At 40.4% G+C, this 26,170-nt stretch overlaps 1 protein-coding gene across 4 annotated transcripts in view; it reads right to left on the reverse strand.

The window, feature by feature from the left end:
• The window catches only part of MYO1B (myosin IB), a 184,379-nt gene that overhangs the window by 99,727 nt on the left and 58,482 nt on the right, over positions 1-26,170 (reverse strand). The window lies entirely within an intron of this gene.

The raw sequence follows: 26,170 nt of genomic DNA on the forward strand, positions 1-26,170 counted from the left end.
CAAGCTCCGCCTCCCGGGTTTATGCCATTCTCCTGCCTCAGCCTCCCGAGTAGCTGGGACTACAGGCACCCGCCACCACGCCGGGCTAGTTTTTTGTACTTTTTTAGTAGAGACAGGGTTTCACCATGTTAGCCAGGATGGTCTCAATATCCTGACCTCGTGATCCGCCCGTCTCAGCCTCCCAAAGCGCTGGGATTACAGGCTTGAGTCACCGCGCCCTGCCTAGAGAGTATAATTTTAATAGAAGACAAAAGCTAAAAGGGATTTATTTTTTCAGGATTCTAGAGAGCCACTGAGTTCAAAGTGACAAGAAAATTTACCAATTAAAGTACTTAAGCACTGGAAAAACTGGCTTATAACTACTGGCATACCCATCTGAAGGACAGTATAAATGTCATCACTTATTTCTTATAAACACAGATCTTCACTTTCTTTAAAAAAAAAAAAAGAAAAGGCAAAAGGGAGGCTCCCAAAGAACACGAATCCCCCTCTCAATCTTGTTCCTCTCCCTCTCTGGCAATATGAGCACGTACCCATCATCAGCTCCAACATTTATAACTATAAACTGAAACCACATGCCAGTCTTCCAAGCCACTCTGTAATTAAGGAACCTAAATAAATCTTTAGAGAAGTCTTTAGTTAAAAACAGTTGTGACCCATATGCTTCATATTATTTTGTGACCGTGTCAGCATTGTTATTTACCACACAGAGAAATGAATGGTTAATTATAATATAATGACGATAGCGTAAGGGGGTAAACATGGTTTTAGTTCTACCACATTAAGGGCATGGTTTTATCCTCTTCTTCTGTCCTCTAGTTGAGCTCTAAGAATAGGGTCAGCCTGATGTTTAAAGGCCATCTCCCCTTCATTTCCAGATCAGCTACACGGCTGTTCTTTGAGAGCCAAACTTTCCCCAGCGCTAAGTATGTTTCCCAACAGCTGTATCTATCACTTTTAGGTTTTAGAAGTTTGGTTTGGGGCTCATCTGCTATTTTCTGTCAGGGTGGAATGCTGGCTTGCAAGTTCTCAATTGTCTAGCTGGTATTTATCTTCCTCTCCCATCTTATTTCTGTTCAGAGTGTTCATCAGAGTGGTTCTGCTTTCATGGCCATCAGACACAATGGCAGGGCTTCTTTTCCCAAAACTCCATGTTCTCCACCCTGCCATTTCCTTCCTAGGTTGGTTTCACCTCAAGTGCAAAGCAGAAAAGATGTCTGTGACACCCAAATAGATCCAAAGCTTATGCTCTTTCAAACACGGCCCCATGTTTCAGCCTTTCCAGCTCTTCCCTATAGAGTTGCTTGAGAAATCATTCTCCAAAGCTAATCTAATCCATTCTGAGGACTGGTAGTTGCACCTCTCCATTAGCCAAAGTGTTTAACAGAACTAAATTTGTCTCAGGAAACTTACCTGAACTTAGATAACTGTTTCCACCTTCTTATTTCAAGTCATTTTCTTCAAAAGCTCTCAAAATGGTATTCCTTTTCATTAGAGTACTTTCAAATAACACCAGGAAATTCTCCTTTTGAATTCAACTCTCTCAAAATAGCTCAGTCTCAGAATTCCCACCTACAATTGAGATATACAAGTCTCAACTATTTCTTTTCCTTTCTAGCTCTGGTTTAGTCCTAAAACTGAGTGTTTCTAAACTAACCCCCGAAAAAGTGTTTTTTAAAAATGCCCAACCTCCATGTGCTTCCCCAATTCTAACTTCACGTTAAGCCCAATCAGGATTGAGGTGGTCCACAAGGACATGGAAGAGAAGGAAAAGGAGAAAGGGAATTATGTGTGGTGTGTTTTGCATGGAAACCTTGAGTTTTCTTAAGGAAAGGTATTACGTTGGCCCTCCTTATATCTTTACATCTGTAATTGTCTCATATTCTTAATTCAGAAACATTTGCCCGCTTGGAAAATATCCCCAAGTTGATATTTTGATGTCATTGTCAAGTTAGTGTTATGCCCTTCCACCAGACATTCATCTTATCACATCTTAAGGTCAAACTTTAGGGAAAATAAGTCTTTATAGTTATTTGTACCTTTATCCTGAAAAGCTTCGCTGAAGTCTTGTCCTATGCCAGTATAAGTATGGTAAATTAATTTATGTACACATTACAGTTACCCCTGCTAGCCACAAACCTGGTAAACATTCCTAAAGAGTCCAAGCTTCAGGGCAAGAAAAGGCAGAGAAGCCTTTCTTCAAAATAAATGACAATGGGCAAAGTGTGCACTATGCAGTAAAAAGAAAACAATGTGAAAACAAACATAACAGATGGGACTGGGTGGAGATGCATGGTAAATATACCTAAATGGTTGGAAGGTTTCTACATTTCACATAAAGCAGGACAATGTTAACTCCATATGGATTCTAAAAAGTTAAGGTATATTATAATCCCTAGAACAACCCATGAAGAACTACAGCCAAAATAACTAAAAAGTAAATGGAATTATAAGAATAAAAAATTCAAATAATCCAAAAGAAGCCAAGAATAGGGGAACAAAAAACAAACAAACAAACAAACAAAAAAAGGGAAGAAACAGAAATAAACAATTGAATGACAAATTAAATCCAACCATGTCAATAATTACATTAAATGTCAGTGGACAAAATACTCCAGTTAAAAGGCAGAGAATGTAAGAATGAATATAAAAACAAGACTCAACTATATGTGCCTACAGGAATCACATTTAAAATATAAAATCACAGATAGGTTGAAAGGAAATAAAACAGAAAAAGACATACCATGCAACAACAACTTATTTTTTTTTAAAGGCATTGCACTTTCATTTTTATCATTTTTATACATCTAATCTCAAAGAAGTCCCTAGTTGCCATTCCAATATAACAAAGATGTATGCCATAGCATGACAGATGGCAGAATGCAGGTGAAAATTATCTTAGAAAATGAGCTACAGTCATTTTTTTCTAAGAATGTTTAATCAACATGTAATTTTCTAATTTCACTTACATTCTTATATCCTAAACATAGGTGGCCATGTTGCTTTCCTTTGGCTACATAACTGGAAAAGGATTGTTTTTACTGGCTACAAAACTAAAATAATATCATCAAGATAAATCATTTTAAGATGACATCTGTTTTAGAATGACAGCAGTAAAGCATCGAATACAGCTCGAAAGTAAGGCTTTAAAATAGGATATGATGAATATGCATTTTAGTTTCTTCTTCCTTTAGAATCACACTTGTTTTCAAAACACAGCTCTCACAATATTTTTGTGAAATTTCATAGATTACCTAGGTCAGCCTCAACATATACCATATTTCACATTTTTTTAATGGGTCACTCAAAAATATGCTTTCATCTTGGCAGTCAAATGTAACCACTAAGAAAGAAAATCATAGTATCTGAATGTTACGTGTATATAAAATGGTTCACGTGTTACGATGTTTTAAAAACTAGAAATCCCTGTGTAAGACACCTTCAAAACAGAGCAATTCCATCTTGAATAGGGACTGGCTAAAATAAAGCTGAGATCTACTGGGCTGCATTCCCAAGAGTTTAGGCATTCTTAGTCACAGGATGAGATAAGAGGTTAGCACAAGATACAAGTCATAAAGACCCTGTTGATGAAATAGTATGTGGCAAAAAAAAAAAAAAAGGCCGGCCAAAACTCACCAAAACCAAGATGGCAAGAAAGAGACCTCTGGTCCTCCTCACTGCTCATTACACACTAATTATAATGCATTAGCATGCTAAAAGATACTCCCACCAGCACCATGACAATCTACAAATGCTATGGCAACATCTGGAATTTACCCAACATGGTCTAAAATGGGGAGGAACTCTCAATTCCAGGACTTGCCCACCCCTTTCCCAGAAAACTCATGAATAATCCACCCCTTGTTTAGCATATGATCAAGAAATAACCACAAAAGAAAAAAAAAGCCAACCAGCAGCCCTTGGGGCTTCTCTGTCTATAGAGTAGCCATTCTTTTGTTTCTCTGATTCTCTAATAAACTTGTTTGTCACTTTACTCTGTGGTCTTACCCCAAATTCTTTCTTGCACAAGATCCAAGAACCCTCTTCTCGGGGTCTGGATTGGGACCCCTTTCCCATAACACCTGCATAATTAGACAAGAAACTCATCTACTTCAGCATTAGAACTAATAAGCAAAGTTCATTATTTCAGGAGTTCACATCCTAGTTACAAAAAATAATCTAAAACACAAGGGGTAGTTTTCTTTCAAGATTTTAGAACTTGTATTTGTAATCCTCGCAACAAAGAAGCTTAGGGACACCCCAAAATGTTTTCTAGCCTGGAGGCCTGACCATTATCAAATCATAATAGAGACCCTCAAGTCTGCCCCAGCCAGCTTGCTAAGAGTTACTCAACAAAAAAGCACCTTTCCTTCTACTGGACTTGTAAGAATGTGAACTGGGCCAAAGAGTGACTCTTTTGCAAAGGTGGATTGCAAAAGCCAGGTATTGGAGACACACATTAGGAAGTAGATAAGGGATTTAGAGAGACTAAATTATCCCAGGAAGGAAAAGGACTGAACTTAAGATATAAAAGCAGAGAGAAGGAAACATCTGTCTTGAGGGCCTGGAAGCCACTCTTTGGAATTTAGCAGCAATCCCTTGTGCTGCTGAGGACTTCCTTCTGAAACTTGCTTCAAAGAAAACAGTACCTAGAAATGCCCTAGGCACAAAACCACCACAGCAGGGGAAAGTTCCCCACAGGAGCATGCTGTTGGGGTTTGGCAAGAGGTCAAAAGCAAAAAGGCTAATTCCACTTCTTTATCTGCCCTTGCTACTGTGGGCTGTTATCTCACAAATTAATGAAGCATGAATGGCTTCCACTGCCTTGATTTAATCCCTTAATAACTAAAATGGAAGAGTGTGTGGAAGCAGGGGTGAGGTCATCCAGAAGAGCAGGGCTCCCAAAGGAGTTCGTGGATACTCATGAGGTAAGAGGCACTGTACTCACTGTGAGGGCTCTAAGGATGATGATGAAGAGAATCTGTCGTCTAGAAGCTTAAAATCCAACAAGAAAGACATTTAAGTTGCCCCACAAAAAGGGGGTAGAAGGTAATAAACATATCTGCAAACTCCTAAAGATATTCAGAAAAGGAAAAGATGACTTTTACTGAAAGAAGCATGTCATGGAAAGCTGCAAAATCTGAACCCCAATGCATATGCAAGGAAAGAGGCTGGGAGGAAGCAGACAGCCGGGAGGAAATTATGCTATATCCCCAATCCAGAAATTAATAAAACACATAGATTTGGGGAAAAGAACAAATATGCAATTGGGGCTCTTAATTCAAATTCAATAAGCTCTTAAAGCATTTTTACTATCTCTTTTAACAAAAGAATTCTAACAAGCACCTTTTAATACCCAACTCTTTTTAAAAGAATTGCACACTTACGGTGTACAAGAATAGCCTTTCTGGTTCAAGGTAAGTACACTTTAAACAAATTCCCAACACAAATGTTTCCAAACTTTTTGGCAAAAATGGCTTATTTCAATTAATTTCATGATCAATTTTTATGACTGTTACAGGCAACTAAATCATGGAAACACTTATCCCAAGAGAAGTTACTCTATAGACCTTGCTAATCACCTTTCGAACTTAATGCTAAATTTAATGTTGCACTTATTAAAAAGAATGGTTTCTGCTGATTTTTTACAGACAGATGTTCCCTACTGATTTAAAGCCTTAAAAAGCACCACCTCATATGCCACTTTTTCTTTGTCTAACTTAGAAACACATTCTGATCCAAAGTACGTCATATCCACATCCCAAAGAGTTAGACTGCTTGGCTAAGTGAAGCATTCATGTTTACAAGAGTCAAATGTAAAACACTCTCCTCTAACTTTGACAGCCCCCAGTGCTTCATCTGCCCTAGAAAGCACTATGCTGGGGACCTGAACAGCACCATATACTGTGGAAATGCAGAGAGATCTGGCTCAGGTTATCACAGAAGGCAATGGGTAGAGATGCCATTTGAACTGGAACCCCAAGTACGTACTATCCAATTTTTTTTTAATGCATAAAGGAGAGAAAATGGGCAGTAGTAAAAGGTTATCAACTTCTTCAAGTTTTGGTTTGTGCTTGAAGCCTCACAGGGCTGTGCAGTGGATGTCTGTAAAGTGCCCTGGGTCTGAAATGCAGCAGGTACTCAACAAAAGACTAAAAGGTATGCAGGGGCTGAATCTGTGGGTGTGCCTTACAGAATCAAGGTCACCAATCCATTCATGTTTAGGAAAATCAAATCTGTAGCCATTTCATGGACTGGCTGCAAAATTCAATTAAATCTACCAATATTAATGAGACGCCTGAATATAGATAGATACTTGCACATACATACACACAGACCACTCTGTATGTACCATGAAATGCTTGAGCTCGCATATACTATTGTACAGAAAGAAAAGTGAATTGGCAAAATAATAAAAATAATAAGAGTCTTCCTTGTTAGTAGCTAAATTCATATCATGATATTGTAAAGAAGGAAGCATTCTGGGAATAATTTTAAGATAATTCAGTACTCATGGCTGGGCGCGGTGGCTCAAGCCTGTAATCCCAGCACTTTGGGAGGCCGAGACGGGCGGATGACGAGGTCAGGAGATCGAGACCATCCTGGCTAACACAGTGAAACCCCGTCTCTACTAAAAACTACAAAAAACTAGCCGGGCGAGGCGGCGGGCGCCTGTAGTCCCAGCTACTCGGGAGGCTGAGGCAGGAGAATGACGTAAACCCGGGAGGCGGAGCTTGCAGTGAGCTGAGATCCGGCCACTGCACTCCAGCGCAGGCGACAGAGCGAGACTCCGTCTCAAAAAAAAAAAAAAAGATAATTCAGTACTCATTAATTCAATAAACATTTTATGTGTCAGGAGAGTGTCAGGCAGGGGCATACAAAGGATACTGTCCCTACCCTCAGGAGCTCAGTTTAGACAAATCATGTACTATCTAACTAGAAAATAATTTAGTTATGTGAGGACAAGTAATTTGGTCCATGTTGCCTGTTGAAAACAACAACAAAACCTTTCCCAGGAGAGGAATACTCGAGAGGAATACTAGAACCAGAAACAAGTTTTTTTGAATTAAAATTTTGCTTTTCTTCTTTCATCCAGCCACCTAATACCTTCCAAAGCCACCCTTTCTTTACCATCACCAGCTTGCCACTGTCTTAGAGGAGTTTCTCATTTTTGGCCTTCAGGAACCTCTTACTGGGGATTTCTATATCGAAGCAAGACATTTTCACAAGCCATCTTGATACAATGCTGTCAAAATACGTTGCTTTTTTCATTACCATGACTCCTTCTCCATTCCTAATCTTGTCCCCCTTGTAGCCAGATTTAACTTCATACTTTTAAACATTTCTGTAAGAAATTTGTTAGAACCCAAAGCAAAATTGTATCAGTTCTGTCCCCCAAAACGATGGTTCAAAGGTGTACTCTGATTATAAGCATAATGCATTTATTTTGCTTAGGCACCAGAGAGATGTCTTAGCAGCAGGTCCAAGGATTTTGGGGGCAGTCTTGACTGAGATGATCCTAATGTGGTCCGGAGGCTCAACATCCCGTCATACCCAGGGTTTATGATGTATCTGTTCAAACAAGGTTTGCAAATCTGGAACAGAGACAAAATGTAGAAACCCTTCCTCTAGACTTTCAAATAGAAAACAAGTAGGTTCCATCAAGACTTAACCAAATCCATGTCTTAATTTTAAAAAGAAAATCAGTGACTCAAAGGACATCAGAGTATGATGATTCAGACCATGGAGAGAGAAGCCTCCTCAGAGACTGAGCAGGCTCCAGGCCTAGAGTGATTGACAGCTTTCTCTGAGAGGACTGTGTATGGCCAACATAGTAGGGATTATATGAGTGTATCTTCCAGAGGGTTTCCACTTCCATTCCCTCCCTTACCCTAGTCCTGGTTGCCATTCTAAAGAAAGGGTTTCAACAATAAGGAAGCTCAAGATGCCAAGTCTGTTCTACATATTATTTGCGATTGCTTATGTTTATGGTATTTTCAACGCTAAAATGTCTGCATAACAAAATGACTCCAAAGTGGTCACAGAAGAATGGGTAAAGCAAAAATAACATATACCATTCTGCCTGCAGGCTCTCTTCCCTGTAGCCCCCCTCCCTCCTCCCTACTGGAGTTAGCCTAAAATGCAAGGAGGCCACTCCCTCCCTCATCGGTTTACAAGCTTCCTATGCTCTCCACCAATCTAGGCAGAGTCTGGCCCTGGACTTTAGGCAGGGAGGGACTAAACAGCCATGCTTAAACTATGTGACTGCTAGAGGAAGATTTAACATCGGTACACGGAAAGTGCCCTGATACAAAGGGCTTCAAACAACTCTTAAATGCTTCCATCACAGAGACAGCGCTGCTTCAGAACACATCCAAATGCACAGCACTCAAATATCTGCTTGAAAGTGTTTTAGGTCATGTCAATACGTCTCAAAAGTGGCTACAAGAAAATGACTGTGGAAATATCACACACAGATTACATATATATTTTTTGAGAGAAGCAAACACTTGGATCTGCAAGCAGAAGTTGGTATTTATTACTACATATCTGCAGGGGCTTAAAGTTATCTGATAAAAGACTAGAGACAATCCTCCCAAAACAGCTGGGTAGAAGTGAGAGACCTTGGATCAGAACAGAGACTGCTTCAGGGTAATCTGGAGACAGGCATTAGGTCCTTGGGAGCTCTACATAGTACATATATTTTTATTACAAAATATAAGCTTGATACGAGCTTGTATCTTCAATATGAAAGCTCCATTTCTACATACCCAGACTGATTTCTGGTTACCCAGAAAGGTCAAAACCAGGCAAGATACACTCATACAGAACCAAATCTTAAAAGCTTGATTTCTCACTGATGCGCTATATATTACAAAGCAAGCAAGGCCCTTCTCTAGAGCTGGCCCTGCTACTTTTCCTGGCTCATTTCCTTGGAACTCCCTGCCTCTCAGTTCGCTCTAGGAGTCCCTTACCTGTACACCTATAAAATCCTATTTCTACATCTATTACAGCCTTATAATATGGTGTGTAATATGTTGTGTTTTAAGTTTGGGAGACCTTTTTGTTTACAGTTTCTCTCTCTTGAGTGTGGGAATTAAGACTCACCATCTTAATTCCCTAGCACAGTGCAACACATGGTATATGCTCAGAAAAAAACTGGTGTAATTAATCCTAACATCACTTTTTCTCCTATTCATGCAAAAAAGGAGATAAAATTAATGTATGACATTTTCAAAGTCTATGTTTGCTTGCCAACTATTTACAAATAACAAAGAGGAAATGAAATAAAGTGTTATATAAGTGCACATTCATATGCTTACAAAGAAAGAGCTCTGTGGATTTAAAATACTCAAAGAATTTAAGTTAAAGAGGAGTGAGGCTCTAGTTAAAATTCTTCACTTGGGTTATTTGGATTCAGCAATCCTCTCTAATGCTAGTCTGTATAAATTCAGTGCGAAAACATAGACACCTAACTCTCCTTTTAAAAGTCAAAGTGTGATTACATTTGCACTAGTAACATTGCAGGCCCTTGCTAGTTCTCCAACTAACGAGCAAAGGCAATTAGAGTCATCTTCAGAGCTGGCTAATGAGAATATGCTGCTCCTATCCTTCCTACCTTGCTTCCAGTTCCCAGCTGATATGCCCACTCATCTCCAAAAACTGTATGGTTAGTTCTCTAGGTCCCCCTTGAACAAGTATCACTTTTATCCTCATTTCCTTCTTGAGTTCTACAGCCGATGTATCCAGCACCTACAATCTGCCAACAACTGTGCCCAGCATCGGACGGGATGCAAAAATAAAAACGAGGCTGTCCCTGCTCTCCAGATCCTCAAGTCCAAGGCTCTCCCTCCATCATGGCTGGCTAAAGCTACCAAGAGCTACCTATCACAGTTCCCTTCTGCCTCCGCACATCAAAATATGTCCTCCAAAGAAGGATTACTTTCGGTGTTCCAAATTTATGTTGAGAACAGGTTTTCTGCACCAATAAAATCACTGAACCTTGCAGAGGTGCGATGCTCAAAATTTTCTTGGATGAATGAACCAATACATCTTCAAAGACTCCACAGGTTAAATCTTTCTAACTTAAATTGCTAGGAGACTGCCTAGAAAAGCTACAGTGACAACACTCTGGTCCTCATCTGCATGCCGTTCTTCCCCCGAGATCTGACATGCTGTTACATCCAATCAACTCAATGACAAGTCCTAGGATGATGCCAGAGGACCCTCACTGGAGCTTTCTATATGCCAGTGGCAGGCTTGCTGACAGAGAAGAAAATCTATAGAGATTTGGAATGAAGCCATATGTCTCCAGAGATTTTAGAACTGAACACCTGCTAAAGGAAGACATCCCTGAAATTTTTCTAAACTGTCAAATAGGAAATGCCAATTTCTAAAACTATTCTAGACTAGTAGTTCTAGCCTTATTGCTTAAAGGTTAAAACACACACACACACACACACACACGCTCACACTCACACTCACATATGACGGTTCTCTTCAAATATGTGTACTTCAAATACCTCCTGATTGAGAAAACAGCAATCTCTACAATAACTCCGGGGGCCCAAAGACTGGGAATCATTATCATAAATCAGTTCCAGTCTGGAGAGCTTTCTATTTGTCATATGACTTATGGTTCCTAATCTCTGTAGAAATCTCTGTAGAGATGAGGGGCCATCTATTCAAACGAGTCTAGGTTTGCTTCCTAAATTTTCTTAAAATGAAGGCAAACCAATCTATTAATGAATTTTAAAATTAAGGATCTTTTATTGGCAGTGGAAATTGTGTACTCTAGGCCCTTACCAGAGAATAAAACCTCCAATTATCTGAAAATCACCTTTAATTCAAAGCCCATTTACGAGAAAACAGAAAAGAAATAAGTAACACAAAAAACTGTCACAGAACTACGAGGCACCTGAAGGAAACAGTGCAATCTATCTGTTCCTTGTACTCTTTAATTGAATCAAACCATCAATAAGCTCAGCACTTGTACCCATGGTTCCCATCCCTGGATGTATACTATGCACCTAGGGAGCCGAAACCTTGTTCCCCCTCCACAACCCTATACATTCTAAGGGAATTCTGCACTGGTTCTAACAAACAGCCAAGGATGATAGCCACTTACTTAAACCTCTTATAGATTTGCTTCTCCTAAACTGTGCTTTGGTGTTATGTCTGCTGCTTCCACTTAGTGACATGAGAAGCAGCTATCTAAAATGCATTACTAATGATGACACCCTTCACATAGTCTCATAGGAGACATCTCTTTGAAATCTAACTGGCAAGGAAAACTTTGCTTCTTTTGAGCAAATGCGCTTTGATCTTATATGCAAAAATAATGTGACTGATCACATTTCCCTTTTTTGCTTTGACTACCAGGAAAAGAAAAGTTCAAGTTCAGTAAGCTTAGAAGATGTCATAGTATTAACTTTCACTGGGGTCTCATTTATTGTCTATGTTTCCTTTGCTCTGAGTTTTAGAAAGTTATTTATTTTATTACATTGACTATAAAATACTAAACTGCCTTTGGTCAGCTTACTATGCAGCCTACTATTTTGAATAGTAGGGAAGATAATTTTGAAAGTGGGGAATATAATAATTAGTTCATACTGATCTTCTTCATATGTATCTAAACTATAAAATCTAAAAAAGGCAATTGGTATGACTAAAATACATGCATACAAGAAGAGTTTTGCTTTGAGGGAGCAGGGGAAGATGAATGGATGGATAGATGGATGGATGGATGGATGGATGGATGGACAGTGGGAGGATAAGGGGTGGGGGCATGGATGAATCTGCCTCACAATATACAAACCCCCCTTATAAGAAGAGCTATACATTTTCCCAGATAATTTCTGTTTATTCACTTACACCTGTAACATTTGCAACTCTTACCAAATCTAGAAAAATCTTCAGTATGCAAACAGACACACACAGGTTTAGCAGAATAAAAAATCTACAATTTAAAAACATAGCACCACTGAGACAAGAGAAATTTTGAAAGCCTATTGCCCTGACTCATATTATGGAAATAGAACTCTTAATGCATTATCCAATAACCTGAAACTTCCCCATCTCACCTGTGAAAACCCATTATACTCCTTTCTTAACAAAAATATTCTTCTGTAATCTTTTCTAAAATTTTCATATTTCTTCACCTTCTTTGACTATAGTCATATGCGGAAAAAGAACTTAATTAAAGTTGTCCTTAAACACAACTTTAAGTTCTTGAATATAAAGGAAACTGACTTTTATTTATTCATCACCCATCTGGGAAGAGTTGAATCCAAAAACATTAACATTGCATTGGCTTAAGTTTCAAAGCTGGTTAGAACCATTTTACCAAAATTCCCAATGGATGAATATGTGAATGAATATAGAAGAGACCAACATCTAATTTTCTAATAATTCCAATACACATATTGGTTCCAAGAAAATCAGTAATATGAGAATTGGAACAAAGATGGATCTACTCCAATAAATTACCACAGCACTAAAACATCTTCAAATAATCACCAATAATCACATAGTATCAACTATTTCTGTAAGCAATAGCAACCAAATGTAACACTACTAAAAAAGTCTTTGTTCATAATAAACCAAAAAGCTACTAAAGTCTGCTAAACAATAGTGTGAAAGAAAAAAAGTAACAACAGAAACATGAAAAATGGATGAACAGTTTTACTTCTATAGAAATGCATTCAAATAAAATTAAACTGGAAATGTGGAAATTCACCATGATTACAATTATTATTTTTTAAAAAACTAAAAATATTTTAAGAGGGCTTTCATTCTAAATTATACTACTGAACTCAAGTTTAAATTCAGATAGAAGCTTGCTTTACATGATATCCACAAGTTAAATTATCAAACAGCAACAACCTTACCGAAATAATCCTAGCAGACAGGAGACCATGTGATATATTAACTAAATCCCATTACATTTTCCCTTCCTGGGCACAAGGGCAGAATGTATCTCCCAGTTTCCTTTGCAGTTAGGCTGGGCCCATGTGACTATGCACTGGTCACTGAAGAAGACCTTATCATGCTCTCTCTTCACCTTCCACAGCAATCTTAAAAGCCACGTGGGCCGGGCACAGTGGATCACACCTGTAATCTCAGCACTTTGGGAGGCTGAGGTGGGTGGATCACCTGAGGTCAGGAGTTCAAGACTAGCCCGACCAAAATGGTGAAACCCCCGTCTCTACTAAAAATACAAAACATTGCCAGGCGCAGTGGCTCACGCCTGTAATCCCAGCACTTTGGGAGGCCGAGGCAGGTGGATCACAAGGTCAGGAGATCAAGACCATCCTGACTAACATGGTAAAACCCCGTCTCTACTAAAAATACAAAAAATTAGCTGGGCGTGGTGGCAGGTACCTGTAGTCCCACCTACTCGGGAGGCTGAGGCAGGAGAATGGTGTGAACTCAGGAGGTGGGGCTTGCAATGAGCAGAGATCGCGCCACTGCACTCCAGCCTGGGCAACAGTGCGAGACTCCATCTCAAAAAACAAACAAACAAAAAAATACAAAAAATTAGCCAGGCAAGGTGGCAGGCACCTGTAATCCCAGCTACTTGGGAGGCTGAGGCAGAATTCCTGGAACCTGGGAGGCAGACGTTGCAGTGAGCCGAGGTCGTGCCACTTGTGCCACTGCACTCCAGCCTGGGCAACAAGAGTGAAACTCTGTCTCAAAAAAAGAAAAAAAAAAAAAACCCATGTGTTCCAGATATTGTAACTACAATATAGAAGCAGCTTGGATATCTGAGTAACCATTTTTAGTAGAACCTCTGAGAAAACCCAACCGAGCTCCATCAAGCTGTGTTTCATGAGAAACAAACCTTTGTTGTGTTATGCCTTGAGCTACGAAGGCCTGCCGCCCTAAAATAACCTATCTTATTCTGACTAATCATTCCTTATACCCCCTTACAAGGTCTCAAACATGCTTAGACTAAAAACTCAAGTTTCATTTCCAACAGGTGGGAATTTTGTTAGTAAGCAGTACAGAATAGTTGAAGGCTAAAAATAACTATTTGTTGAATACCTACTATGTAACTAATGCCAGGCCTCTGAAGGGAGGTGTGGGCATCCCAGAGCATGCCCAAGATGAGCCACTGGAGTACAAATATAAACATCAGAACTTCTATTTATATTTCTGTATTCATCACTTTTTAAAAATTCCCAGTCTTGTGTATGTTTTATAATACACACTATACATTAAGATGGTGCTGCCTGACAAGTTAACTGTAGATAACCAAACACAGGCAGATCTTAAGGCCAACGATCTTGAAGCAACAAAGTATAATGTGTAGTCCCTCTTCCAAAAATGCCCACTATTGTAGAAGTCCAATACTCAAATAGGAGACAATCAATGAGATACATAAGATAAATAAAAGTCATATGATTAATAAAAATCATCTATAAAAGGTCATGGTTGTGACGGAATGCATAATATGGACTACATGTTTTAGGACCACCGAGTGGCCTTTAGAGAAGAGGCTTCAAAAAGGAGGTGGTTTCCCATATACTGCAAAAGATGAGTAGGATTTCAATATGTGGAGTGAGTAAAACAGAATATAGACCAGAGTGCCTGTGAAAGAGAAGAAATGAAGCAAACAGTGGGATTTCACAAACGGTAGGCCACCAGAGGCCAAGTGAAAAAAAAAATGTACAACTGATCACTAGCTACAAATCTATCAAACTCAATGTCTCTCTTTTCAAAGCCAGAATTTTTAATTAGCGCTGGTTTTAATTTTAAGAGTCCTATTCAAGATCAATGCAATATATAGGTAAACATCAAAGAAAGTTAAAGTCTCTATAGAAAATGACAAAGATTTCCAAAATTTAAAATGTGTCTATGCTACCTAAACTATGCCTGTAAGACAAAGGATGACATTAACAATCATAGATATAACATTCTTATAATAAAAGTTATGTTAAGTTATAGAAAGGACGCAAATGTTCAAAGTGTTATATATCGTTTTCTATTTGTTTTAGGAACAATGCCCAACACCCATGCACACGTTTCCACACTTCCTCCTTCCCTATACCCACATTCCAGGTAATGAGTAACCAGATAGCCATGACTCACTCTATTATGTAATCTTAAATAGCTACATGTGTTCATTTTATAATTTATGCCTTTAACACCTTTATACTTCAGTAACACTTTTCTTTAATACATTTCCCTGACCTCAGATGAGATTCTGCCATCTTGAATGTCCCTTTTTTTAATCCATAATGCTATTCACTTGATAAAAATATGCATAAGCCTCTGCTATTAATAACGGCCAAACCAATTATAAATATAGATAGAATCAGGAGCAACACTCCATGGCCAAATGTGAGGTAGGGTGTATGAGTGTGAAAATATGCCTTTTGAAAGCAAAGCAATGGCTTAAAAACCAGCAATTTCTAAAAAAACATCCAAGGGCCCTTAGCAACCCTTCATGAAAATATAGAGGATAAAAGTAGAAATGAAACCCTCCAGTCTTAAGCCGGTAACCTAAGATCTTCTGCAGGTAACCTATGATTATGCCTGCATGTGTTTTCCCAAGGTAGAGGTCTGTGGTGCAAACCACCCAAATCATCTCTCCCTCCAGGTGCTAAAACAGCCTAAGTTTTGGCTGTTGATGTGGACTGATGGAAAAAGATTAGTAGAAAATGTATATACTCTAACTTATTCCTCTGTTGTTAAATTTATGTGAAAGTAGGCTAAGTCATCTATAAGGCTTAGGAAGTTCCTACAGTAACTGAGGATACAAGGATATTCTTTTTGGATCTCAAGCTGACCACCTATGCATCCAATGAACACTAATATCCTAAGGGGATGGCTTCAAAGGGCTTTGTAAGAGTTAATTAAGGTTAAACTCAGTGTTCTTCATATCAAATGCTGCCCCTTCCTAAATAACATTATGACTCAACACCAATAGCAACTAGAAATTCTGTTGCAAAACAAATGAATTAACATCTGTTTACACTTATATCAACATTAAATCATTCACCACTCATTCATTAGAACATCGCATTTACACACGTATACATTTAGGCATATTTAACAAGTCTGAAAATTTTTTCCAGTTGATGACTGAAATGTAAGATGGCAATTTTTCCAGACACATAGCTTGTAATTTTAGGTAATTTCCTTATCCCAAACTCTCCTCCTATAATCCTTCAAACTTCCCAATGATTCAAGCAGATTGGTATTTGAATGTTGTATTAAAATTAAAAAATAGCTCTACATTCTCAACTCTAATACCATTTCCCTTTCCTATAACATCCAGGGTCATTACGCCACAGCCAAAACTGTTCTTTGCCTTATCTTCTATAAACTACAAAAGCCACCTACTTCAAGAATTCCTTCTTCAGGATGGGCACAGTGGCTCATGCCTGTAATCCCAGCACTTTGGGAGGCTGAGGGAGGCAGATCACTTGATGTCAAGAGTTCGAAACCAGCCTGGTCAACATAGTGAAACCTCACCTCTACTAAAATTACAAAAATTAGCCAGACATGGTGGCACACGCCTGTAATCCCAGCTACTCAGGTGGCTGCGGCACGAGAATCACTTGAACCCAGGAGGTGGAGGCTACAGCAAGGCAAGATTGCACCACTGCACTCCAGCCTTGGCGAGAAAGTAAGATTCTGTCTTAAAAAAAAAAAAAAGAATTTCTTCTTCAAGACTCAACACAAGTGGCACCTTCACAATTTCTGAACCCACCAATTTTTCTGCACTTCTAACTTGTTCCTTGTAAGTATACTGTTACATTAAAATGTGGCTTATGTAGCTATCCCCAACCCACAACTACAATGGACGATCCTTAAAGACAAAACCACATCTTCTACAGTTTCTAACAAACAACAGCCCTCCCACCCCCCGCCAATCTATTCATTCATTCACTCACTCCACCAACATTTATGGAGTGGCTGCTCTGCACCAGGTATTGTTCTAATTACTATGGATACAGGGATGGTAAAATAAACAGCACAAGTGCTCATGGAGATGACATTCTAATGCAGAAGACAATAAATAACAAAAAATGAGTCTATGGTGAGATGTCAAGTAAGTACAAATGCTCTGAAGAAAAATAAAGTAGTCTAAGAGAATAATAGGTGATTGGGGAAGGAATTGCTATTTCAGGGATTGCTCTTCCTGATTGCAGTAAGAGAATAAGTCAGTCCCTCTATGGTACAAGAATGATGCTGAGAGTGGCATGTTCAAGAAGCAGCAAGGAGAACAGTGTGGCTGGGGAGAGAGGGTGAGAAGTAACAAATGCAGTCAGGGAGATGGCCACAGCCCAGATCAAGTGGAGCCATGCAGGCCATGAGGGAGTCGCTGCAGGTTTTTTGAGCAGTAAAGAAAAACAATCTGATGGAGATCTTTAAAAAAGATCACTCTAGGCAGTGGCCATAACATTCATAGAGATAAGACAGTTGGCGGTTGAGGGGATGGAGGCAGAGGCAACAGGAAAGTTAAAGCAGGGATGCATTGAGGAGGTCACCACCATAATCCAAGCAAAGGAGGGTGGTGGCCTGGGGCACGCACGAGTGGTCATGGAGGTGGTTAGGATGATCAGGCTGGGATGCATAAGACCTGATGATGGACTGAGTGTGCAGTAGGAGAAAAGGAAAAAAACAGTTTTGCATCGAGTAACCAAAGGATGATGCTGCCACTGACCAAGGTGAGAAAGAGAAGAGGGAGTGGGGCAATCCTAAGTCTGGTTTGAAGCATGCTAAGGTTTGAGATGCCCCTTATCCAAAGAGATGTTGCAGAGCTGAACATAGCTGGATTGCCTGCAGGTCAGGGGAGAAATCCAGCTGGAGATCTAAATCCAGGAGGCATTGTCAGCACATAGAGGGTATTTGAAGCCCACGTGGGCTCATCTAAATAATGACTACAGGGGAGAAAAGCAAAAATCCCAGAGTGGAGCCCCTGGACTTGCCACAGGAATGCGGAGCCTGGATATGGAGCAGCCCAAGGCGAGGGGGAAAGACAGGAAAATGTGGAAGCCAGTAAGCCACATTTTAAAAGGGTTCCAGGAAGGAGTCAGTCATGTTGTCAAATGCTGCTGACGTAGGAAGAGGAAGATTCAAAATTGACCATTGGATTTGATAACATGGAGGTCAAAAATGATCTTGAAAAGAAGTTTTAGTGGAGTGGGAGATGGAAGCCCAATTAGATTTACAAAAGAAAAAGAGATGAACTAGAGAAAATAAGCATATCCAACTTTTCAAACAGTTTGGTAATAAAAGAAACAAATGGTATGGTAGCTAGGAGATGTGGAATCAAGAGAAATATTGCAGCATGTTATGTTGGTGGGAATGGAACAAGAAAGAAAAAAGATAAGGCAGTAGAGAGGAGAAATGACTTGGAGGGGTCGGATGCGATCCTGGGCACACAACAATCAAATGTTTATTGAGTTGAACTGTTATTACCCTTAGACATGTCTTGGAAAAAGATGGCCCACTAATTCACGTTTCTAAAATTCTATACAGAAACTCCAACGACAACCTGGCTTCAGGAAGCCAGCATTCGAGTATTTCAGGACAAGCTTTCTATGGCTTCTTAAGAACAATGTATACACATGTCCACATCTGTGGTATAAAAAGAAATGTATCCGGTCAGGCTCCTGGCACAGGGCTCCTAAAGTCTTTGGAATTTCCTGGGTGATAGGAGTATCTTGTATTATTCACAACAAGTCCCTTTCACCCATACCTGAGGCTATGCAAATGAGGGGACTCAGGTGGGCCCCCTCAGTAGCATCAGCACAGGGATGTTTACCAGAAAGACCAAGCCTGTGATTAGAGGGGAGGATCTTCCAACTCCACCTCCCCACCTCCAGGGAGGGGACGGGAGCTGGAGACTGGGTCATAAAAACTTGAACACAATTCTTTTTTTTCTGGGGGAGTGGGGGGATCTAGGCTGGTGAACAGACTGACATGCTGGGAAGGTGGTATTCCCAGAGTGCACACAGGCTCTGCATACACACCCCCACCGTGCCCTCTGCAGCTCTTCCATTGGACTGTTCCTGAGTTGTATCCTTTATAATAAACCAGTAAACGTTAAAAAAGTATCTTCCTGGGTTCTGTGAGTTGTTCTAGCAACTTCTTGAACCTGAGGATCATGGAAATCCACAAATGTATGGGGTAGGCTGAGCAGAAATGTGAGTAGCCAGGGTACCCCACTCGTGGCTGGTGTCTGAAGTGGGCACTCTTATAGGACTAAGCCTTTGACCTGTGTGGTCTGTGCTAACTGTGTAGTGTCAGAACTGAACGTGTCGGAGGTGTTCGAACCAGAGCAACTCCATCTTGAATAAGGGCTCAGTAAAATAAGGCTGAGATCTACTAGGCTGCATTCCTAGAAGGTTAGGCATTCTTATTCACAGGGTGAGACAGAAGGTCAGCACAAGATACAGGTTATAAAGACCTTGCTGATAAAACAGGTTGCGGTAAAGAACCTGGCTAAAACCCACTAAAACCAAGATGGCGAGGAAACTGCCCTCTGGTCGTCCTCACTGCTCATGCGTTAGCATGCTAGAAGACACTACCAGCAGCGCCAGGACAGTTTACAAATGCCATGGCAATGTTGGGAAGTTACCCTATGTGGTCTAAAAAAAAGAAAACAAAAAACGGGAGGAACCCTCAGTTCCAGGAATTGCCCACCCCTTTCCCAAAAAGGCATGAATAATCCACACCTTGTTAGCATATAGTCAAGAAATAACCATAAAAATGGGCAACCAGCAGCCCGCAGGGCTGCTCTGTTCATGGGATGAAATAGCCATTCTTTATTCCTTTACTTTCTTAATAAACTTGCTTTCACTTTACTCTGTAGATTCACCTCAAATTATTTCTTGCACAAGATCCAAGAACCCTCTCTTGGGGGACCCCTTTCCAGTAAACAAATTGAATTGTTGGACACCCAGTCAGTGTAACCGGTTGGTGTTGGGGGGAAAATGTCACACACCTGGTATCAGAAATGATATTAGAAACATATAATTATCTGCTGTCAAATACCTAGAGCCATGCTCTTCTAGGTACCAAGTGCTGCTTCACAAGACTATCTCCAGGCTATTGAAATTCCAGGGGTTGCTTGGAACTCTGAACGTCTCCATCCCAGCCAGGAATTGTGACTGGGCTCTGATCCCCCTTTCTCCCTCTCCGCTTTTTCTGGTCAGCTACTGCATCCTATGGATTTGCCTCTAAAGTGTCCCTCCCATCCCCAGATGAGCCTTCTGTCCTTGTCCCTTACTGCAAAAGCCTACCAGGTCCCTAAACCTAAATCTCTCATTGAGTTTCTCTTTCCCTGTACACTCACAGCAGTTCAAATCCCAATGCTCATATTCTCTCTCTCCTCCTACCTGCTTAAAAATTCTTAGCACAAACATTCTTTGTGACCTGAGTCTACTCTTCCTCTTCCACCTCATCTGCCCATCCTCAGCTTGCACCCTAGGTTCCAATCTTACCCACACAAACTTAGATCACTGACGTGCCATGCTGTTCTAGCTCTGTTTGTCTCCTCTTCAGACCTTTGTATCTGCTGTTGCCTCTGCCTAGAACATTCTTCTCCCAACACATCACATGTCTCTACCTCTTACCCCTAGAGGATGATACTGAAATACAGCATCTCAATAAAGCACTCCCTGGCGACCCTATCTAAAACAGTAAACCACCCGCGACTCCCCCACAGCCCTAATGCCCCTTCCCTGTGTTAAGTTTCTCCACAGCACTTGTCACCATCTAAAATGCCATTTGTTTTATTAACTTCTCTTGTGTTTCGTCCCTCTCTGTGCTAGAATGTAAGCACAAAAAAGCCGAGATTTTTGTCCATTGTGTCCCCAGTATGTGCACTAGTACATGGCTCACAGTAGGCACTCAAATAACATACGATGAATGACCGAGTCAACACTGTTCCCTCTGACTAGAAAATTCTCTCCTGAGCCTAGAATCCTATTCTTTATCCACGCAGCAAACTTATCACCCAAGGGTCCTCCATCCCATCTCCCAGCTCCTCAGGCAGGGCTGTACCCCATTTCCCAGGGGACCACACCACTTACTGCTCATTCTCAGACTCTTCTGTTAACTCCAAGAGCACTATCAATAATTATGCTGCTACAACAGGAATCACCGGGCTGTCCAGGGCAAACCAGGACATGCCCCACCTTTTTTTATGGCCGCTTTCTCCCTTTAGTATTTATTTATCAGTCTGTCTCCCACACCAGACTATGAATCCTTAAAGGCAAATTCATCTTTGTATTCCTAGCACCTCAACATATTGTGGATGCTTAATCATGTTTATCAGATGAATGAACAATCACTTGCACTTGGGAATCTGGGATCCCTGGGACAGGCTGGAACGGGAACGCCGGGCTGGTACGCCTGGGCCTGTTCCCCTCTATGTGAGTTTCTGCCCCTGTGGTGGCCCCATCCTCACCCTCAGTTCTGCAGTCTCACGAGTGGGGCCTCATATTTGCTCTGCTGAACTCTTTCATTATCCCTGGCTTTGCTAACTTCCCTGGGCTGGCTGGCTGGGGACCAGCTTTTGTCAGCCCCTGTTCAGACGAACCCCCACACGGCTCCTTTAGTCCTACCTACCCAGCCACACCAGCCCCAGCAACAGACTGTGGGAAAGATTCCAATTTCAAGAACAAAGGGTGGGGCCAGCACCCCTCCCACCTCCCTCGACAGGGGTTCCCAGGTGGGTTCCAACTGTAGCTCTCTCTGTCAGGGATGAAGTAATTATACTAATCCTTCTCAGGGCCGAGGCCTCGGTGCTGCTTCTCCAGATGAAATGGATCTTTTCCAGCACATTGCAGAACTTCGCAGTCTGTCAAAGGCCAGCCACATTTTGGTAGGAAGCAGCTGTTTTGCTGAGAACCAAACTTTTCCCTTTAAGATTATATCATTGAAATGATCATGTATGCCGGTGTGAACACACGCTTGGCTTCACAAACAGCATTTTTACAATAAACTCTTTCGAGTCTGAGGTGTGCATTTGGTGAGAAGGGATATAAACTCTAATTGGGGGTCTAGAAATTAGGATTCTGAAACTGCCCAGATGTACCAGAAACACTTTTCAATTAATAAACATATTCTTACATCATAAACAGTTTTCATGATAAAAACATTAGGCTGGCATCAAACCAACCTTCCTACTTGAGTTTTAAAAGCTACATGATCTGGAAGAAAAATTAGCTGAGGTCTCTTTCTGCTAAGAGTATATATCCTGAAAGAAACTTTTTTTTTTTTTTTTTGAGATAGAGTTTTGCTTTTGTCGCCCAGGCTGGAGTGCAATGGTGCAATCTCGGATCACTGCAACCTCTGCCTCCCAGGTTCAAGCAATTCTCCTGCCTTAGCCTCCCAAGTAGCTGGGATTACAGGCATGCGCCACCATGCCCAGATAATTTTGTATTTTTATTAGACAGAGTTTCTCCATGTTAGTCAGGCTGGTCTCAAACTCCTGACCTCAGGTGATCTACCCACCTCGGCCTCCCTAAGTGCTGGGATTACAGGCGTGAGCCACCACGCCCGGCTGAAAGAAATTGTTTTGAAAATAGTCCCAAAAAACAATATACTGGGAAGAAAACTTTGAGAGTCAAAGGCAGCAAGTTCATGGAGCATTTACAGAAGCTGATTAGGTGCAAGGCCCAGAGATGTTTCCCACTGCAGACCCAGCCTCAGGAAGCTTCAAGTCAACAGCGGAGCTTGACCACCACATGGACATTGCACTGCTGATATGAAACTCACCTAAGTCAAGAAGTTTTCTAATCTTTGTTGTCCGGAATCAAACAAATATCCCCCAAGACTGACGGCAAACACAGTGTCTGCCTTCTGCTTATTTTGACCCATGACAGTCATGCATAAAAGGAAAAGGGTAATTTTAGCTATTTTCAAGATGGTGTCATTACATGAGATGTTTACTTAAGGCATTTAAACTGGAGAGCAAACAAAGCTCTGATCCCTTTCTGTACAAGCTACTTGCATAGATCTGAGGCCTGGAGAGATACAAAGCCCTGCAGACCACAACCCATCATCTACTGACTTAAACTGCCTTAGATATGGCTCAAAGGGGGTTTTATAAGAATATCCTTTAAGATTCAATTTTCTTTTTCATGAAAGCTTCCCTTCCTCTGCTCTTCCCTTTTTCCCTTCTAACCAATGGTGTGAACAATCTTGACTTCTAAATACTTAAGCTGAAGTTTAGCCTCTCTCATGAAGACAGGAATTTTATCTGTTTTGTTCACTGCTGTATCCCAGTGCCTGAAAGACTACCTGGCATATGGTAAGCTCTCAATAAATATTTGCTCAGTAAATGAATATCTCCTCTACAGCAATAAATAAAAAGAATGCTAGACGAGAAAGCATAAAACCCTTTTCTGCAACTTATTTTTGGAGATGTACTGGATCAATTTAAAGGCTCAACTATTCCAAAAGTAAAATGAAAGAAATAACACAACAGCCTCAGCAACATCACATCAACACACACACACACACCCTTGAGAAAGCGTTTTCACATCCAGTTACCCAAGCAATCTCTACAGGAGAATTCAGAATCTAGTTGCAATAAGAGCCCTCAAAATAAACACAGCTTTAATTCACAGAATTTCAACTCTGTTGCAGAGAAAAATATACATAAAAGCAATAATGTGTGAGCCTTCTGCCCTGGAATCTTAACCTAAGCTCTGTATACTCAACCACAGCACTGGCACATTTTGAGATATAGTCAGAAATGTTCTTTATAACATTATTCCGGTTCACCTTGAATGGAGTAAAATGGCAACAGGATCCATAAGGACTCAAAACACACAAGCATTATAGCAACATCATTCACGGGCAATGGCATGTGGTCCAGAAAAATTAGTCTGGCCCAAAAGTAGGAGTCAAAGAGTCCACAGACAGAGGGCTCACGTCTGGACAACTAACATTAGCACCATACCAGGTGCTCCCACTAATTACTTACCCATTTTTAAGTGAGGGTAACCAGAAATTATTCAAAGCTGTAAGCCACTTTTCTAAGTTTTAACATTTGTTGCTGAGTCTTTCATTTAATAACATGGAAGGACCGCTTCCCATTGTGATTGCAATGCCTAAGGTAATATGGCCACCACATTATATCCTAACTTAAGAAGGACACATTTCAGCTCACTCCTGGGCTATGACCACCAGAGGGCTTGTTGCCAGGTGCCACAATACACTCTTCTTCTGGTGGCAAGTTCCTTCCAATAGATAGACAACATGAACAAATAGAAGCTGAAAAAATACTTAAGAGTTGAAGAGCATCACAAAAATATTTTTGCTTCTTTTTTAAGAAATGAAAAAAAAATTGTCATTATACTGCATGAACTTTTGAATAAACTCTATAAGTATCCTATCAAGTACATTTTGATTTCATTGAACTCTCAGCCATAAGACAGGTAAAATGTAACGAAAAATCACTTAAAACCCCTTTTGTTTTACAGTTGTTGAGCTCTTAAGAGAAAAGCACTGGAGACCGCCACAGAGATGTGCAGGATAAAGTTTCTAACCTACAGAAGCTTCTATCTCATTCAGGAGGGTGACACCAAAACCTAATCAACCAGAGTAAGAAGAGGTGCTGTGTAAGAGCACATGAGTGGTCTGATAACTCAGGGCCAGTGCAAGTCCTGGTGGATTATGCTGGGGTTGACCAAATCTTTCAGACAGACCATAGGAGACTGGCAGGATTTTAACAGTGGAGACAAGGTACAGGAGACGTAGGAGACGTAGAAAGGAAAAGACATGAATGGCTCTGACTCAAGAGGAGATTCCACAAAGGAGAGTAGTGGGGTTTGGAGAAGAGCAGGGAGGAGAGCTAAAGCTGGACTGTAAAGGACCTTGAACACTACATCAAAGGAACTGGGAGTAAGAGGGAGCCCATGAAGATTTCTAGGAAGGTAAGTAACATGATCTGATTTTAGAAGATCCATCTGTTGGTGATAAACTGAATCAACTGCTGCAAGGTTAAAAGGCAATCACCCAATAAAAAAGGCCAGTGGATTTGGTAACTAAAACATCTGAAGGTGCACTGTCACAGTGCTATTCCAATTAAGTGGAAGGAGATTAAGTATCGACTGAGTATCCCTTAACCAAGACATTTGGGACTAGAAGTGTTTTAGATTTCAAATTTTTCCAGATTTTGAAATATCTGCAGATACAAAATTATCTTGGGCATAGGATCCACGTCTAAACAGGAAATTCATTTATATTTAATATGCACGTTATACACATAGCCTGGAGGAAATTTTATCTTTCTCTTAGGGACACAGAATCAATTCTATGTTGCGTGACTACATTTTTACTGCATTTGGAGGTCAGGAGTGGTGTTTTCCACTTGTGAGGTCATGTCATGATCAAAAAGTTTCTGATTTTGGATCATTTAAGATTTCAGATTTTCAGATTAGGGATGCTCAACCTGTGGTTTGATTATTTCCCTCGTCTCTCCCTTCTCAGTCTTTCCTTATCAATGCCGTTTGGGAATCTGAGGCAGTTTTCAATGAATCCAGTTACTGAGTTTTCTGAAATGTACTAAGTCCTCCCTGGAATACATTTTTTACATTCCTTATTTTCAAAGAAGTTAAAAATCATACTGGAAAGACATCACTTACCTAACTAGAAAAGCAAGTGGTGGCACAGACTCTGCCACGCAGCATGGCCACATTTCCTTGGGGATGCCACCCAACAATATCCTGCTCAAAGATGTGGCTTACCACCTAATGGAGACAGGAGTTCAGAGAAGGAAAGGTGCTGCAGAGGAGGAGTCCAGCTGAGAAGTTACATGTTTGGGGGACTAACAGACCCACAAATATAACAGAAAGCTATTTTTGAAAGGAAAATAGGTAAGAAATCAATCTATACATTTCTATGATCTGAAAGTCATATATTTACACAAAATGGAATTATTTTTTAATTATCTAAAATTTAAAGAAAGATAAATTGTAGACACCTTCAAAAATATGAATTACAAAATTATCTGGGTGCTTTTGCAGACTAACAGTGAACACAGCTCAAATTAAATTCCAAATGTAAGCCAGGTGCAGTGGCATGTGCCTATGGTCACACCTACTCAGGAGGCAGGAGGATCTCTTGAGCCCAGAAGTTGAAACCAGCCTGGACAACATAGCAAGACCTCATCTCTTTAAAAAAAAAAAAAAAAAAA

The sequence above is a fragment of the Colobus angolensis genome, unplaced genomic scaffold (genome assembly GCF_000951035.1).
Source record: "Colobus angolensis palliatus isolate OR3802 unplaced genomic scaffold, Cang.pa_1.0 Scaffold153, whole genome shotgun sequence".
Taxonomy (NCBI): Eukaryota; Metazoa; Chordata; class Mammalia; order Primates; family Cercopithecidae; genus Colobus; species Colobus angolensis.